The 19,353-nt window shown below is 42.5% G+C and overlaps 1 protein-coding gene across 2 annotated transcripts in view; it reads left to right on the forward strand.

The window, feature by feature from the left end:
* The window catches only part of NTN1 (netrin 1), a 234,051-nt gene that overhangs the window by 65,435 nt on the left and 149,263 nt on the right, over positions 1–19,353 (forward strand). The window lies entirely within an intron of this gene.

Genomic DNA, 19,353 nt, shown 5'->3' on the forward strand with positions numbered 1-19,353 from the left:
ATCTTCTCTTGTACCTGTCCAGTCTGCAAAATATGGTGTGATTGAACTATTTAAATGATTGAGTTTGCTGGCTAATTTCTCCTATTTCATGCCTGGACCTGAAGTGGCTACCATGAGAATAGGGGAAAGGGAAATAGTGCTTCCTGTTCAGGGAAAAGCCTCTCCTCTATAAGAGAACTGAGAAAACCAAGTACAAGGAGCTCTGTGATCTACCTCTTTATTGCTAGAATAACAGCATAAATTTTAGTTACTCTGCATTTTAGCTTTTTGAGTCTTAATAAATTCAGGGCAACATTCTGGATGTCAATAATATCTGTTTCAGAATCTACATTGTAGTGAAAGTTTTACTGTGTTTTTCCTTAGATGCTCCCTGCTACCACTCTGGGGGTTTCTTACTGCTGGTTGAACCTGAATCTTAAATGCCTTTTCTGAGAACTTCTGCTCTGCACCCTCCCATACCTTCTCAGGCTTTCTGCTCTGAGCCTGACTCCCCCAAATAACTCTGGTGGTGTCTCTTTCTACTTTCTCCAAATGCTGCAGCACTGGAGACAAGTTTTGTGTTCACAGCTGCAGCTGCTTGTGTATGATCATCGTTTTCCATTTCGGGGTTTCATCTCTCTTTAATAACCCAACTCCTGCCAGCAGCCTCCTGCAGATTCTGGTGTGCACTTGTTGGAGTGGTCAAACAGATATGTATTCATGTACAAAAAAGCTATCTGAACATAGCAGCATAGTTACTAAGAAAATTTAGCCCTTCTTCCTTCTATGCTGTGAATCCCCAAAGTGCATATGCTTATCCTTTGGTGGTCCAAATAGGGAGATGGACATTTAAGGACATGGAGGGCTTACTGAGGCCACAAGACAGGCCATAAGTGGTGTGTGAGCAAAAGGTTGTGTTCAAACTTGGCTCCTGACTCCAGGCTTTAGTTTATCTTTTAGTGGGAACAAGGGGCTGGGTGCCAATGCTAACTTGATTTTTCTCACTTTTCCAAGCAGTTAAGGACACACTGTATGACACTGAGCAGGGAGGTCATTTAATGCTTCTGGCCATGAATGAACAGAATGATGAGGCATGTTGGTGCTCCATAGGGTGAGAGGCAGATGGATTGGACCTCTTGCTGTGGTGGTGTTTACTGTCTGCCTATTCTGGCCATCACTGCTTGAGTACAGAAACCAGGCCAACTGCCTGAGGAACATTTAGCTTTTTGTTGCGAGGAAGGAAGAATTAGAAAGTCAAATGCTCCCTAAGACAAGGGGGCAGGGAGGCTGGCAGGATCTGGCCACATTCGGGGTATGTGCCCACCCTGACACTGCTGTAAGGAGGAATAGGCCTTGACCCTGAGAAGCCCTGCTGCTCTGGGTCACTTCCTTCCCATGAGATCCCTCAGTCTGGTGCCAGCGGTGAGTTTGAGCCCTGGAAGCAGGGGAGAGGGAAAAAGTGCCAGTTGGAAAAGGGTGCTAGCTGCCAGGCAGAGGAATCAGCAGTGCCAAATTAAAGGTCTCTGGAGTGTTGATTATGTCTTACTTTCTACAACACCTCGTTTATTTGGCATTATCAGAGAATGAGCTGTTTCTCCTTAGTAATTTTTAAGGCCCCAAAACTCCCCCATACTTTAAAAATTAAACTGTATTCAATTAGAATACTATAGACTATAAGAAATCCTACAATTTGCTGAGTGCCATGCTGAGTAAAGTTAATCAGAAAGAGAGGGACAGATGTAGAAGACCTCTCTTGGAATAACAAATGATCAGAAGCCAACAGTATGCAGAACTGAGTTTACCAACGTGGGGGTAAAGTTGAAGTGGTGAGTTTTTGAGTGGGGACACTCTGGTGGAGAGGGTGATGTGGGAGCATTGTATGCACAAAACCTATCATTAACAATATTGTAAATCATGGTGCCTAAAATAAAATAAATTTTAAAAGTTAAGTGGTTTTACATGTGAATTTTTAAAGGTATTGTGATAAAATGCACAAAGCAGAATGTTTGACATAGTACACATTTATTTATTTTTATTAGTTAATTTCTTAACATTAAAATCACTGTGAGATAAACAGTTACAAAGTTGTTCATGATTGGGTTTCAGTCATACAATGTTCAACATCCATCTCTTCACCAGTGTACATTTCCCACCACCGATGCCCCCAGTTTCCCTCCTTCTGCCCTCCAACCTCAGTCTGCCTCTATGGCAGGCACTTTTCCTTTCTCTCTCTCTCTCTTTCTTGCTCTCTCTCTCTTACCTTTTGGGTATTATATGTAGTACAGGACGATAGTATACATTTAAATGTATGGGTTTGTGTCATGTATATCTACGTTGTTGGGCAACCATCACTGCCATCCATTTGAAGAACTTTTTTAAAAAAATCTTTTAAACTGAAAACTTCATTCTTATTAAACAGTAACTTATTGGGGCTGGAGAGATAGCAGGTAAGGCACATAGCTGACCTGAGTTTGATCCCTGGCACCCTACATTGTTCCCTGAGTGCCTTCAGGAATGATACCTTTGTGCAGAGCCAGGAGTGAGCTATTTAGGTATGACACAAAACCCAAAATAAAAATAAAATAACTTCCCGTTTCTTGCTTCTCACAACTGCTTTCATCCACCATTCTGCTTTCAATGAATTTGACTGCTCTGGTGCCTCTTGAGTGGAGTCATGTCCCTGTGTCCTTTTGTTGTCTGTTTATTTCACTTACTATAATGTCCTTGGGTTTCATCCATATTGTGCATGTGTCCGAATTTCCTTACTTTTAAAGACCGAATAATATATGTCTTTGTATTCAGATACCGCATTTTGCTTACCAAACCTCTTTGAGTTTCTTCCACCTTTTGGTTATTGTGAATAGATACGTATTTATAATGACTATTCATAATGCTATGAATATGTTTATACTCAAGCTATTTTTAGCAAATAACTTTGAATCAATGTTCTTCTTGTTTCAAAAGTATATTTTAAACATTTAAAAAATTTAAACAAGTAAAAAGAAAATTTCTTTCATATTTTCATTCTCCATATATATTTCTGGTATATAGGCTATTAACATTTTGGTACATATATTTGTGTTTTACCTCTTTGAAAAGTGATGGGCAAAGGTTTGGGCTATACCCTGCAGTACTCAGGGTCTATTCCTGGATATGTGCTTGGGGTAGTGAGTCACTCCTAGTGGTCCTGTGGATTGCATACGTATCTTAACTCCTATAATACTTCTCTGGCCCCATTTGGGGGAGGGGGCACTGGAGGCGGGTCATACCTGGCGGTGATTAGGGAAGCTGGGATATGGTCAAAGCTTCCCACAGGCTATTAGCCGATTGAGCTATCTCTCTGGCCCATGATTTCCTCCCCTCCTTTTTTAATTGAATCACTGTGAGACACATACACAGTTAAAAAGCTGTTAATGATCTGGTTTCAGTCATAGTGTCCAAAACCTATCCTCCTCTAGTGTACATTTTCTACCACCAATACCCCTAGTTTCACTCCTGTCACCACCCTCCTAGCCTATATCTATGGTAGGCATGTTCTGTCTCTGTCACTGTCTCTGTCTCTGTCTCTGTCTCTGTCTCTGTCTCTGTGTGTCTCTCTCTCTCTGCATTATGGTTTGCAATACAGATACTGAAGTTATCATGTTTGTTCCTTTACCTACTTTCAGCACGCATTTCTTACCTAGAGTGATCATTTCCAGCTATCTTTGTCATAGAGGTCCCTTCTCTATCTCATCTGCCTTCTCCCTCAGCACTTGAAGTAGGCTTTCAACAATGACTGAATCCTCCTGGTCCTTGTTTCTAATGTTCTTGGGTATTAGTCTCATATTATGCTTTTTTTTTTATGTTCCACAAAATAGTAAAGTCATTCTGTGTCTGTCCCTCTCCGCTGACTTATTTCACTCAGCATGATACTCTCTATGTCCGTTTATTTATAAGTGAATCTCATGAGTTCATTTTCTCTAACAGTTGCATAGTATTCCATCGTCTAGTTATATCATAGTTTCTTTAACTACTTGTCTGTTCTTGGGCACTCAGATTGTTTCAGGATTCTGGTTATTGTGAATAGACCTGCAATAAATACAGAAGTGCAGATGGCATTTCTGATATTTATTTTTGGACCCCCAGGGTATATTTCCAGAAGTGGCATTGCTGGCTCAGATGGAAACTCAATTTCTAGCTTTGAGGAATGCCCATATAGTTTTCCAAAAAGGCTGTACAAGTAGGCATTCCCACCAACAATGAAGAAGAGTGTCTTTTTTCCTTCATTTGTGACAGAACTGGTTGCTCTTGTTGTTTTTGTGTACCAGTGTCTGTGTTGTGACATTATATCCTATTGTTGTTTTGATTTGCGTCTCCTCATGATTAGTGAAGTAGGGCATTTTTCATATGTCTTTTGGCCATTTGTATTTCTTCTGTGAAGAAGTTTTTGTTCATTTCTTCTCCCCATTTTTTGATGGGGTTGAATGTTTTTTCTTGTAAAGTTCTACCAGTGCCTTATATATCTTGGATATTAACCCCTTATCAGATGAGTATTGGGTCAATACATTTTTCCATCTGTGGGCTGTCTTTGTAGGCTGCCTTTGTATTTGGTCACTATTTATTTATTTATTTAAATTTTTATTAGTGAGACTATAAGGTACAGTTGTAGACTTACAAATTTTGTGCTTGGGTTCAATTTTGTGCTTGGGTTGATCAAATACCCATCCCTCCACCAGTGCCCACTTCCCACCACCATGGATCCCAATATCCCTCCCACCCCCCACCCCCCCGCACCTCACCCTGCCTCTGTGGCAGGGCATTCCTCTTTGTTCTCTCTCTCCTTTTGGGTGTTGTGGTTTGCAAAAGAGGCATTGAGTGGCAATCATGTTTGGTCTATAGTCTCCCATCCTGGGAGGATCCTCCCAACACCCTTTATTTGGTGCTCCTTTCTCTATCTGAGCTCCCTTTTCCCCTAGCATGTGTGGCTGGCCTCCAAGCCATGGAACAAAATTCCTGGTACTAATCTCAGCCATTCTTGGGTGTTAGTCTCCTATTTTGTTACTTTATGTTCCCCAGATGAATGCAATCTTTCTATGTCTATCCCTCTCTTTCTGACTCATTTCGCTTAACATGATACCTTCCATGTAGTACCACTTAGATGTAAATTTCATGACTTCATCTTTTCTAACCGCTACATAGTACTCCATTGTGTAAATGTACCAAAGCTTCTTTAACCATTCATCTGTTCTTGGGCACTCAGGTTTCTTCCAGATTCTGGCTATTGTAAAAAGTGCTGCAATGAACAAACAAGTGCAGATGTCACTTCGACTATAGATTTTTGCCTCTCTGGGATATATTCCCAGGAGTGGTATTGCTGGGTCAAATGGGAGCTCAATTTCTAATTTTTTGAGAATCGTTCATACTGTTTTCCAGAAGGGCTGAACCAGTTGGCGTTCCCTCCAGCAGTGAAGGAGGGTCCCATTCTCGCCACATCCACGCCAGCACGGGTTACTTTTGTTCTTGTGGATGTGGGCCAGTCTCTGTGGTGTGAAATGATATCTCATTGTGGTTTTGATCTGCATCTCCCTGATGATTAATGTTGTGGAGCATTTTCTCATGTGCCTTTCAGCCATTCAGATTTCTTCTTTGAGAAAGTTTCTGTTCATTTCATCACCCCATTTTTGGATGGGGTTGGATGCTTTCTTCTTGTGAAGTTTAACCAGTATTTTGTATATCCTTGATATCAACCCCTTGTCAGATGTGTATTCGGCGAATATCCTTTCCCATTCTGTAAACTGTCTTTGTATTTTGGTCACTGTTTCTTTTGCGGTGCAGAAGCTTCTCAGTTTAAGATATTCCATTTTGTCTTTCTCTGTTTTCACTTGCTTGGCCAGTGGCAGGCCACTATTTATTTTGAAATATGGACGTTTCTTAGTTTAATGTAGTCCTATTTGTTTATCTGTGCTTCCACTTGCTTGACTAGTGGTGTTTCATTTATGAAGGTGCCTTTAGCTTCAGTGTCATGGAAGCTTCCCCCCACATTTTCCTCCATATATCTTATGAATTCAGGTCTGATATCGAGGTCAGAGTCTCCTACCCTATGCCTGACTGTCTCCACCAGGGCCCAACAGCTGAAGACCACCGAGGCCCAACCAAGGCCTTGCTGGGAGCACTCTCCACACACTTGGATGAGCCTCACGCATAAAAGAACTGACAGAGGAACCCAGGTGTGTGGGACCCGGGGCTGAGATCTCCAAGCCTGTACAGTTTGGGACTGGACCTGCCAGTAACTAGACAGTTACACCCACCAACTGCCGTGTAACTCCAACAACGGCCAGGATCCAGAGATTATCACATACACACTCGCGGCCGCGCGACATCTTATCATCTCATTCCTAATTCGGTCAAACTGGCAGGCTACCAAATGTAACATGCCCACACGGCAGAGTCTGGCAAACTCCCCGTGGTATACCCAATAAGCCAAATACCAGTAACAATGATGGGTCTCATTCTCCTAACCCTGAAAAAGCCTTGAATATGGCACTAAAAAAAAAAAAATCTCAGGGCTAGGACGAAGAAGACGTTACTGGCACCTGCTTGAGGCAATCGACGAACAACAGGGTGGTCGTGATCGTGATCGAGGTCTTTAATCTATTTTGATCTGACTTTTGTGCCTGGCTTTAGAAACAGTCTAAGTTCATTGTTTTTACGTGTAGCTGTCCAGTTTCCCCAGCATGACTTGTTGAAGAGGCTTTCCTTGCTCCACTTCATATTTCTTGCTCCTTTACCAAAGATTAGGTCATCATATATTTGAGAGTAAGTGTCAGGATATTCAACTCTATTCCATTGAGTTTTGTCTTTATTCCAAAACCATGTGGGTCTGTCTTTATTCCAATACTATGCTGTCTTAATTACTACCCCTTTGTAGTAGAATTTGAAGTTGGGGAAGGTGATGCCTCCCATTTTCGTTTTCCTAAGGACTGCTTTAGCTCTTCATGAAAGTTTATTATTCCATATGAATTTCAGGAGTGTTTGGTATATTTCATTGAAAATGGCGTGCTTATGCTTATTTAGGGACTGCACTAAATCTGTGTAATGCTTTGGGGAATATTGCCATTTTGATCATGTTAATCCTCCCAATCCATGACCAGGGGATTTGTCTCCATTTCCTCATGTCTTATTTCTTGAAATAGTTTTCTTTGTACAGGTCCTTCATCTCTTTAGTTAAATGGATTCCAAGGTATTTAATTTTTTTCTTTTGGTTTTTTGGGTCACCTGGCGATGCACAGGGGTTACTCCTGGCTCTGCACTCAGGAGTTACTCCTGGTGGTGCTCAGGGGACCATATGGGATGCTGGGGATCAAACCCGGGTAGGCGCATGCAAGGCAAACTCCCTACCCTCTGTGCTATCTCTCCAGCCCCGGAACTTCATTTTTTTGAGGCATAATTGTGAATGGAGTTGTTTTTCTAAAATATCTCTTTCACTATTTTTATATAGAAAAGCCACCAACTTCTGGGTATTGGTTTGTAACCTGCCACTTTACAAATCCATTGCTTCCAGAACATCTTTTGTAGATTAGTTGGGATTTTCTAAGCATAGTATCATGTTGGGCTGGAGTGATAGTACAGTGGGTAGGGCGTTTGCCTTGCATGCAGCCAACATGGCCGACCCGAGTTCGATTCCTCTGCCCCTCTTGGAGAGCCCGGCAAGCTACCAAGAGTATCTCCCCTGCACTGCAAAGCCCGGCAAGCTACCTGTGACGTATTCGATATGCCAAACACAGTAACAGTTGTCACAATGGAGACGTTACTGAGCCCGGTCAAGCAAATTGATGAACAACGGGAGGACAGTGACAGTGATAGTGACAGTATCGTGTTATCTGCAAATAATGAAATCTAGACTTCTTCCTTTCCTATCTGAATGCCCTTGATATATTTTTCTTACCTAACTGTTATGGCAAGTACTTTCAGTATTATATTGAATAGAAGTGGTGAGTGTGTACAGCTTTGTATTGTGCCTTATCTTAGTGGGTGAACCTTTATTTTCCCCAACGCCATGATTTACTTTCAAATGAACATTTAAATCCCCATTTTCTAAAATAGGGATTTTATATTCAAATATATAATATTTTATAATCTGCTTCTTAAAAACACCCATGACTTTATTGCTGGTACATCATTTTCATAGTTACTTAAGAATATGAATATACCATATGTTTTAACTAGTTTTCCATTATTTTTCCAATTTTTCCCATTACCATCATCCTTTGAGTTAAACTTCTATCCTCGTGTTTGACTCTGTCTTTGGAACAGTTTCTTAGAACCCCAATAGGTTTTTTGTTTTTCTTACTTATTTAAACATCATATTTTACAAAGTTGCTCACAATACAGTTGTTTCAGGCATGCAGTATTCCAACTATAATCCTATCACCTGCATCATTAAACCTTCCCTCCATCATTGTTCCCAGTTTCCCACCCATCTTTCAACCTGCCCCCTTTAAAGAACAAAATTATTTAATTTTGCTTGTTACAGCAAAATGGTAAATGGGATTATCAAAAACTAGTTTCATCGCCCTCTCCTCTCTGGAAGGAAAGATGGCGGCCACATGGGAGCCTTGTGGACAGCAGGTATGAGCCGGGAGTGTGGGGGCGACTAAAACCTCATGGGAAGGGGGGCGTTCCGGTCCGTCCTTCACGCCCTGCCGAGGTCACCAGTTGCCCCCCACGAGCGGCTCTCCAGCACGGCCACAGCCCCAGAAGCACAAGGGCTTAATGCAGAACCCAGCAGCTTGGAGCAGAAAAGTGAAAGGACTATGCGTTAATCCAGGCAATCATTTCTGCCCAGAGGGGAAAGGGTGTTGCTCCCTTCCGCCCTCCTCCCTCTGGAAAGAAAGATGGCGGCCACATGGGAGCCTTGTGGACAGCAGGTATGAGCCGGGGGTGTGGGGGCGACTAAAACCTCATGGGAGGGGGGGCGTTCCGGTCCGTCCTTCACGCCCTACTGAGGTCACCAGTTGCCCCCCACGAGCGGCTCTCCAGCACAGCCACGGCCCCAGAAGCACAAGGACTTAATGCAGAACCCAGCAGCTTGGAGCAGAAAAGTGAACGGACTATGCATTGATCCAGGCCATCAAGTCTGCCGGAGGGGAAAGGGTGTTGCCCCATTCGCCCTCTCCTCTCTGGAAAGAAAGATGGCAGCCACATGGGAGCCTTGTGGACAGCAGGTATGAGCCGGGGGAGTGGGGGCGACTAAGGCCTCATGGGTCGGGGGGCGTTCCGGTCCGTCCTTCACGCCCTACCGAGGTCACAAGTCGCCCCCCGCGAGCGGCTCTCCAGCACGGCCATGGCCCCAGAAGCACAAGGACTTAATGCAGAACCCAGCAGCTTGGAGCAGAGGGGTGAACGGACTATGCGTTGATCCAGCCCATCAAGTCTGCCGGAGGGGAAAGGGTGTTGCCCCATTCGCCCTCTCCTCTCTGGGGAGAAAGATGGCGGCCACATGGGAGCCTTGTGGACAGCAGGTATGGGCCGGGAGTGTGGGGGCGACTGGAGCCTCGTGGGAGGGGGGGCGTTTCGCTCCGCCCTTCACGCCCTACCGAGGCCACCGGTTGCCCCCCGCGAGCGGCTCTCCAGCACGGCCACGACTCCAGAACACAGAAACCAATTTCTTAACTATCTGACTTTCAGTAGAAATACTTCCAGGGTCAATAGGTAAAATGGCAGAAATCCAAAGCCAACATTTAATTCTTGAACCCAGCTGTAGAAAGCAGGTCACTTCACAATGCTTTTTCAGCATGTCTGATTTGGGGGGGGGGGTAAACTCTAAATAATAGTGGTGAATCTTTTATTGAAACAATCTAATCAAAGCGGATAGAGTGTTAACTAGAATTCATCTGCCTCACAGGGACGGGGAGGGGTGGGGGGTGGGGTTTTATTGGGGTTCTTCATGGGAAAGGGTAAGTGTTGGTAAAGGGAAATGTGTTTGATGTTTGCATGACTGAGACATAAAACTGAAGGCTTTGTAGCCTTTCCCACAGTGATTCAATAGATAAAAAAAAAAAAACTAGTTTCATAAAAGAAAATTTGTGAAAATTGTTATATCTTACAATGGCATTATTAAAGTTACTGAGGATTTACTGAGCTGTTTGTTTCTAGTTGAACCTCCTGGTTATTGTTTTCATTTATTGAGCATAGTAGGCTTCTATGCTACTTTCATATATAATTTGCTGGGTTGTCAGTATTTTGGAATTTGGAGCTGTAAGCCTAAAGCCCCACACTCCAGGAGCTGTAAAACTGGTACAATTCTTTGGCTTGTCATCTCTTGAGATTAATCGCGAATCAGTGAGACTGAGCTGATTATATGCTGGAGGCTGATTATACATGGGGTGTGGGTGTAGCTGGTGGGACTTCAGAACTGTGGGGACTTGGCTTGCTCCCTATCCCGAGAGTGCCCCAGAATTTTCAACCCTAAGACTGGCATATCTGGGAGATTCATTGGCTTGGTGTCTCTTCTGAGATTAGTCATGAAACTGTGAAGCAGGGCCATTTATATGCCGAGGCTGACTACAGGTATTTAAAATTTTTATTTATATAAAAATATTATCGAAGAACTGTGATTTAAAAAGTTATTGATAGTGGAGTTTTAGGCATATAATATTTCAGCACCAATCCCAATACCAGTGTCAACTTCCCTCCACCAGTGTCCCCATATTCACTCTCCACTGCAGCCTCGCCTGCCAACTTAATAGGCATGTTACAACATTTCAATGGTTGCAGCTTAGATCTCATGTTTTCAACTCTAGTGTTGTTGAGTCTGTGTTTTGAATATATTACTATACCACTCACCCATGTCACCAGTATAACTGAAGTCCTGATGCTGTTCACCCATTATTTCATATTCTCTTCTTCCCCGCTTGATTCCTTTTTTCGTCCTTCTCCTCTCTGAACACTGAGGTCAAGGATGATCAAGGTATCTCCTTTTTACTAAACTACTTTTCCTCATCCAGTATTCTAAATACCACAGATCAGTGAGATCATCCTGTGTTTTTAGTTCTTCTTCTAACTTCATTCAACATGATATCTTCCAGTTCCAACACGTTGCAGCAAATTGCATGGTTTTATCATTCCTTGCAAATAAATTGAAGAATAGATATTTCCCTATTCTTTCACTGATCCAGAGTATTGTCATTAAAAATACCTCTGAATTTGAATGCTAGAAAATAGAATCTTGGTACAGTGGATGAGGAACTTGCCTAGCACGTGGTTGACTCAGAGTGCAGAGCCCTGAGCACCACTGGGTGTGGACCCAAAGCCCCCCTCAAAAAAGTATGCATTTCTTTGACCATTAAAAAAATTGTAAGCCATTTGATTTTCTTCTTTTAGTATTTATTTATGTATGGACCTTGTATAGTTTTTTCATTGGGGAATTAAAATTTTCATATTAATATTGGTATATGAAGGATGTAATTTGTTATATCTATTGCTGACAATTCTACCCAAGTTTTGTACTTTTTTTTAGTTTTAATTGTTGAAATTTTTTAAAATGCTGCTAAGTTGCATGGAGACTTATTTTCAAGTGTTTTCTTTTTTAACCTCTGCCATTGTTGTTATTTTTAATAAATGATGATTATCAAATTTTATAGATATTCATTCAAATTTTAGCTTATTTTATAAGTCAACGCTCTCATACTTTAATTTTTTTATTAAAATTTTATTCTATTCCCAAAGCCATCCGATGTTTAAGTTATAAAATCTGTTAGATTTAGCAAATATTTTCTGTTGTCCTCCTGTTAGAAAATGTTCTTTATGTCATGTGTCAGTTTTTACATATTTTGGTTTCTATTTATAAAACTATGTTCTTGATTTTTTCGGTCTATTACATAATTTTTTATGTAACCTCTTATTCTCTAGTTCTCACTCTCAGAGAACCCGGCAGGCTAATGAGAGTATCCTGCCCGCATATTTGCCTGACTAGGAACACCTGTAAAGGTGATTGGAGACTGCCCCAAAAGCCACCATCCCTCTCAGAGAGCCTAGCAAGATACTGAGAGTATCTCGCCCGCACGGCAGAGCCTGGCAAGCTACCCGTGGCATACTCGATATGCCAAGAACAGTAACAATGATGGTCCTCATTCCCCTGATCCTGAAAGAGCCCCAAATATGCCATCAGGCTACAATAGCACATGACAGGGACGAATGGAGACGTTACTGGTGCCTGCTCGAGGAAATCAATGAACTGGGGTGATAGTGATAGTAATAGTGATTACATAATTTTAAAATTTTTAAATTATCTTAAGGCATGAGTCTTACAATCCCAAAATTTCTTGACTGTTATGTTACTGAAATTAACTCTAGAATTATTTGGCCAACTTGGAATTTTTTTTCTCTGTGATTTGATTAAAATTTAATTAAGTTTATAGACCAGTGCCAAAGAAACTGAAATCCTTATAATAGTGAATCTTCTGGTTTTGATGTTTATGTGTAGGTCCCTCTATATAATTTAAGTTTATACAAGTGAATTTTTAATCTTTGCAACTATGGTGAGTGGTAGTATTTTCTAGTATATTTTTAATTATATGTTCTTGATATAAATTTTAAAAATGCTCCTTCACGTATTTCTTTAGTCATTGGTTTGTTTGCTGACTGAAGGACTGCCTTTCTTGGTTTTACAGGTTGATTATTATAGCTTCTTCATGGCAATTTTTATTTTTTTCCCAAGACTTTTGCTATTTGTTCTTTTTCCTTTTCTTTTTCTTTTTGCATTGGCTATGCTGTCCAGGATAATTTTCAATAGTAGGAATAAAAGCATGTTTCTTTGACTTAATTTAAGTGCTTCAAACTTGTTACAGAATGTTAAACAAAGGCTAATCTTACTTTGATGTTATATGAGATTGTTTATACATAATTTAAAATTTTATAATATAGCAATGTCATGAAGCATCAGTGATTATCAACTATTTATTTGACTCCTTGTACTTGTTCTCATTTTCTTGCATTATTGACTTACTCAAAGTTTCTTTCTATGTCTTCTCTTGCTTCCAAACTGTATCAATTAGTCTATCATTGGATCTATTTCTAGAAGTCTTTCATCTCTTCTGCTTTCTTTCTTTTTTATTTCTCTCTCTCTCTCTCTCTCTCTCTCTCTCTCTTTTGCCTTTCAGGTCATACCCAGTGATACTCATGGGTTACTCCTGGCATTTCACTCAGAAATTACCCCTGGCGGTGGTACTTGGGAAACTGTATGGGATTCCAGATGCCAGGGATTGAACCTGGATCGACTGCATACAAGGCAAATGCCCTAGGTGCTGTACTATAACTCTAGCCCTTTCCTTCTTTTTTTAAACACTGGATTTAATGAAATAATAATTCACAGGTGTTGTGGTAAACATTTCGAGCACTACAAAAGTATATAGATTTTTAAAAAATCTGACATTATAAAAATGTTACTCTTTTCATGCCAAATTCTTGCTCACTTCAGAAAAGGCAACATTCTGTATACTTCCAGATATATTCATCATAAATTTTAAGATATATAAGAATATATATACCAGAAATAAAGGATGTAGGGGAGATACTGGGATGATGGTGGAGGAAATTGGACACTCTGGTGGATGATGTGGCATTGCAGTTCTTATCTATGAGACCATACCAATAAGAGTTTTATAAACCATGGCGCTTAAAATAAAATGTGAAAGAAAACTTTACAAAGGAAAAGGGAAATCTAAAAAAAAAACTTAAAAAGGAAAGAAAATGATCAACCAGCAAAATTAAGTCTTTTAAGTTATAAAAAGGGATATATGTCCATAATTTTATAGAAGTGGAAGCAACAATTCACCCAAGGAAGTGCTTTATTATTATATGTAGATAATCTAAATCAGCATATTATATATTTTTACTGATGTATTCAAGTAACAGTTGAAGGACTGGAGATATGATAGTATGGTAAGTATGATAAGGCCCTTGTTTTGTACATAGCACACCTGGATTCTGTCCCTGACACCACATGGTCTTTCAAACCCCACCAAGAGTAATTCTTGAGCACAGAGCCAGAAGTAAGCCCTGAGCACCACCAAGTGTGATCCAAATATGCAAACCAAAATAAATAATAATGTATTTAAATAGCCCCTAAGGGGATTTGAATTCATACATAGTAAAGCAGGTAAGGCCCTTGCCTTACACTCAGTTTACCAGGTTTGATATGCATTCCTGAGCCCGCCAGGAGTGATTCCTAAGCACAGAGCCAGGAGTAAAGCCTGAGAATTGACGGGAGTGCCCCTGAAATAATGACAAAATAATTGTACACAGGTTTTCCCAGTCTTTTGAAAAAATACCTTCTGTCAACATCCATGTAAATATAAGCCTTTGGTTTCCTTTTCTAACTTTCTACTTTTAATCTGCTTACTCTGACCTTAAAAGATGAACCCTCCGGGGGTATGGTGCCGCCAGCAGGCCAATCTGTACCTGTGAGGCGAGTGCATCAGCAGGCTGATGGCACCTTCAGACTTCCAGATACCCCAAAATTGCTGCTGTGCCTTTGGCCAGACCCCAAAAACTTGGGGCAAAGTTTAACAAGAAAGTAAACGGCCAAAAGTTAGGTATGTGGCCGTGCTGGAGAGCCGCACGGCCACATACCTAACTTTTGGCCGTTTACTTTCTTGGTAAACTTTGCCCCAAGTTTTTGGGGTCTGGCCAAAGGCACAGCAGCAATTTTGGGGTATCTGGAAGTCTGAAGGTGCCATCAGCCTGCTGATGCACTCGCCTCACAGGTACAGATTGGCCTGCTGGCGGCACACAGCCCCAGAAGCACAATGACCTAATGCAGAACCCAGCAGCTTGGAGCAGAAAAGTGAAAGGACTATGCGTTAATCCAGGCAATCATTTCTGCCCAGAGGGGAAAGGGTGTTGCTCCCTTCCGCCCTCCTCCCTCTGGAAAGAAAGATGGCGGCCACATGGGAGCCTTGTGGACAGCAGGTATGAGCCGGGGGTGTGGGGGCGACTAAAACCTCATGGGAAGGGGGGCGTTCTGGTCCGTCCTTCACGCCCTACCGAGGTCACCAGTTGCCCCCCGCGAGCAGCTCTCCAGCACGGCCACGGCCCCAGAAGCACAAGGACTTAATGCAGAACCCAGCAGCTTGGAGCAGAAAAGTGAACGGACTATGCATTGATCCAGGCCATCAAGTCTGCCGGAGGGGAAAGGGTGTTGCCCCATTCGCCCTCTCCTCTCTGGAAAGAAAGATGGCGGCCACATGGGAGCCTTGTGGACAGCAGGTATGAGCCGGGAGTGTGGGGGCGACTAAAACCTCATGGGAAGGGGGGCGTTTCGGTCCGCCCTTCACGCCCTACCGAGGCCACCGGTTGCCCCCCGCGAGCGGCTCTCCAGCACGGCCAGGACTCCAGAACACAGAAACCAATTTCTTAACTATCTGACTTTCAGTAGAAATACTTCCAGGGTCAATAGGTAAAAGAGCAGAAATCCAAAACCAACATTTAATTCTTGAACCCAGCCGTAGAAAGCAAATCACTTCACAATGCTTTTTCAGCATGTCTGATTTGGGGGGGGGGGGGGTAAACTCTAAATAATAGTGGTGAATCTTTTATTGAAACAATGAATCTAATCAAAGCAGATAGAGTGTTAACTAGAATTCATCTGCTTCACAGGGACGGGGAGGGGTTGGGGGTGGGGTTTTATTGGGGTTCTTCATGGTAAAAAATAAGTATTGGTAAAGGGAAATGTGTTTGATGTTTGCATGACTAAGACATAAACCTGAAAGCTTTGTAACCTTTCCCACAGTGATTCAATAAAAAAAAAAAAAAAAAAAGTTAGGTATGTGGGAAACACACCCACAAACCACCTCCGGCTCAGCTATATAATTGGAGGTAAGGCCTCTCTGGTTCCTGATTGAACTGCTTAATGGTCATGATCCCAGAGACTCAGAAACGAATCTTGGAAACCAGCGGCTTTAGGTAGAAATGCCTCCGGTCCCTGCAGTAGGTTACCGGTGCTGGGCCAACCCAGGTGGGAATAGATTTTGTGCCTTGACCTGTTCCCCCTGGTGGCCCAGTGGCCGCCATCCTTCAGAGGCCACTGGATAGTCAGGTTTGGGCCCCCAGTGACGAGACACACAGGGCCTCAAGGGATGGGGGTGGAGCCGGGCTTGTCCTCCCCACCCCAATGAAGCCCCAAGTCATCGCCCACGAATGGCCTCTCAGGGTCCTGATCCAGCTGCTTAACGGCCATGATCCCAGAGACTCAGAAACAAATCTCAAAACCCAGTGGCTTTTGGCAGAAATGTGTCCGGACCCCACAGTAGGTTACTGTCGCCGGGCCACCCCAGGGAGGAAAGGGTGTTGTCACTCCACCTGCTCCCTCTTGGCGGCTCGGTGGCCATCATCCTTCAGAGGCCATTGGACAGTCAGGCCTGGGCCCGCAGTGAAGAAACTTACTGGGCCTCATGGGATGAGGGGGGAGCTGGGCCTGTCCTCCCCTCCCCAACCAAGTCATCGCCCACGAATGGCCTCTCTGGCTCCTGATCAAGCTACTTAGTGGCCTTGATCCCAGAGACTCAGAAACAAATCCCGAAACCCAGCGGCTTTTGGCAGAAATGTGTCCGGACCCTGCAGTAGGTTACTGTCACCGGGCCACCCCAGGGAGGAAAGGGTGCTGTCCCTCCGCCTGTTTCCCCCTGGTGGCTCGGTGACTGCCATCCTCCAGAGGATGGACAGTCAAGCTTGGGCCCGAAGTGACGAAACTTGTTGGGCTTCAAGGGATGGGGTGGAGCTGGGCCTGTCCTCCCCACCCCTACGAGACCACAAGTCATCGCCCACGAACGGCCTCTCTGGCTCCTGATCAAGCAGCTCAACAGCCATGATCCCAGAGACTCTGGAGCAAATCTCGAAACCCAGTGGCTTTTGGCAGTAATCCCTCCAGATTTAAGTGTTAAAATTTCGGAATTTCAAAATCACATGGCCCTACTGCAGCCACGCGACATCATATGTTATTCATAACCAGCAATAGAACACAAACTGTCTATTGTTGCCTTTTCAGCATATCTGAGTGTTGGGGTAAAATATCAAATAATAATGGTGGGTCTGGTGTTGAAATATTGAACATGATCAAAGTAGCGAGAGAGTAATGTGGAAATCATCTGCCCCACAGGTTGGGGGAGGGTATGGGAAGGGGGTATACTAGGATTTTTGGTGGTGGAGAATGGGCACTGGTGAAGGTACGGGTGTTTCATTGTATGACCGAGACTTAGACCCAAAAGCTTTGTAACTGCTCTCACAGTGATTCAATAAATAAAATTATAAAAAATGAAAAAAATGTAAGGTGGAGTTCATGCGCAATTCAATCAGCTAATTAGTGGCTGAATAAATAGCAGTACTCCTACAAAAAAAAAAAAAGATGAACCCAACATTGAGAATAAACTTTCTTTTTTTTCTGGATGTGAATTTAAATAGCTTCTGAATGAGTATCTGATAATTTGTATTGGGCATAGTCAATAATTTAAGTCAAGGACTTTCTGCTATTTATTGTGATTATAAAGTGGACCTTGGGGCCAGAGAGACAGTTCAACAATTGGTAGGACATTTGCTCTGCATGCAGCCTACCTGAGTTCGATTCCTGGCATCCCTTCTGATCACCTGCGCACTACCAGAAGTAATATGATATCTAGTGCCGAGCCAGGAGTAACCCCTGAGCACTGCCGGGGGTGGCTCAAAAACAAAAATTAAAATTAAATGAAGAGGACATTTTCTTCATTTCTGCATTGTGCTCTGGAATTGCTTACTTCTGAATTCACTCAGTAAGTGTTTCTTTGGGCTGCCATTCTTATGAACAAGGTTCATACCATCTGTGGTCTGTATCCGTTACAGCTATTGTCTATTGTCTATTTCTTTATCATCACTCAGAGGCAAGGTTAGCCTTCCCTGGCCAGACAGCTTCCATGGTACAGCTTTCTGGAAAGTTGCTAATCACAGCAAAAGGATTAGCAACTGGGTAAGTGGGCTAATGGAGTCCCTGTGGAACTAACTGGTCTTGAAAACTGGCTTGGAAAAGTCACTGCAGTATCCTGCCTGGTAAAACAGGTGGAAAGAGAGGGACTGCTGGAGATCCTTCCTCTTACAGGATCACGTGAGCAGAGCTGAAAGCAGGACCTGGGTGGAATAGGCCACGTGGATACACCTGCACATGAAAAAAAAAAAAACCAAAAAAAACCCACAAAAAACAAGCCTCATCCCTAAGTGTAATGCCAGCCTGAAAGAAGACTGTGGTGCTGCTGGGGGTGTGGGTCAATTAAAGTAAAGGCCCTCCCGTTGATCATCGATTTGCTCGAGTGGGCCCAGTAACGTCTCCATTGGAGACTTTGTTGTTACTGTGTCTGGCATATCGAATACGTCACGGGGAGCTTGCCGGGCTCTGCTGTGCGGGCGAGATACTCTCGGTAGCTTGCCAGGCTCTCCGAGAGGGGCGGAGGAATCGAACTCGGGTCGGCCATGTTGGCTGCGTGCAAGGCAAACGCCCTACCGCTGTGCTATTTAATGGGTAATTATTTTCTTTCTTTTCTCTCAGCAGTATAGCTTTTATTTACCTGTAATATTCATTTTCTTTCTTATTTCAAAGTGGTACTTTGAGAAATTGGAGAAAATACAGAAAAATGCAAAAGAAAAATTATTTTAAAATCCTACCTTCCAGTGAAAACACTGATAACATTTTGACATAGATTTTTCCCCTCGTGTCTTTTTCATGTTTTAAAATATTTTTAATAGTACCTGTTGCACTATTTCCTTGGCCCCTGGGTTACTTTCATTCCATTACTGATTGCTGAGTTCTTCATATTATGTGTGGTGTGTATTTCCAAAGGAATTCTTTGTTTCTAAGATTTGCACACTTCAATTTGTTGTTTTTGACATTAGTCAGTGATATCTGCCACTTTTGGTGAAAGTCTTGATTCTTGGAACACTGTTAGTAATCACTGTTAGTAATAAACATCGATGGAGGAATAGGCCAGTCATGTCTAATTCAGCTCAGAGTCCATTATGATGCCATGCTAATGACTAATATAGCCTTATTTTATGTAATATAATTTAAGTCTGTGTTTCATTATGATACTAATTGGATGGGGAGACTGAAGATACCCAACAATATAATATATTGAGATTTAAGTTATAGAAAACTACCCCTACATATCCATCAGAATGATCCAAGAAATGAGAATATCAAATGTTGAAGAATTGTTTTGCTACTAGGGGTGTAAACTGTACAGTCACTTTTTGAAAACTCTTAAGTTTGTATCAACACACGTTATGACCTGTTCTACTCAAGTATTTATCCATTATGTGTGCTTTCCAAGAGGTGTATATTAAAACATTCATCTAATATGCAACTACATGGTTAGA

This window comes from Sorex fumeus, unplaced genomic scaffold (assembly GCF_029834395.1).
Source record: "Sorex fumeus unplaced genomic scaffold, SorFum_2.1 ptg000028l, whole genome shotgun sequence".
NCBI lineage: Eukaryota > Metazoa > Chordata > Mammalia > Eulipotyphla > Soricidae > Sorex > Sorex fumeus.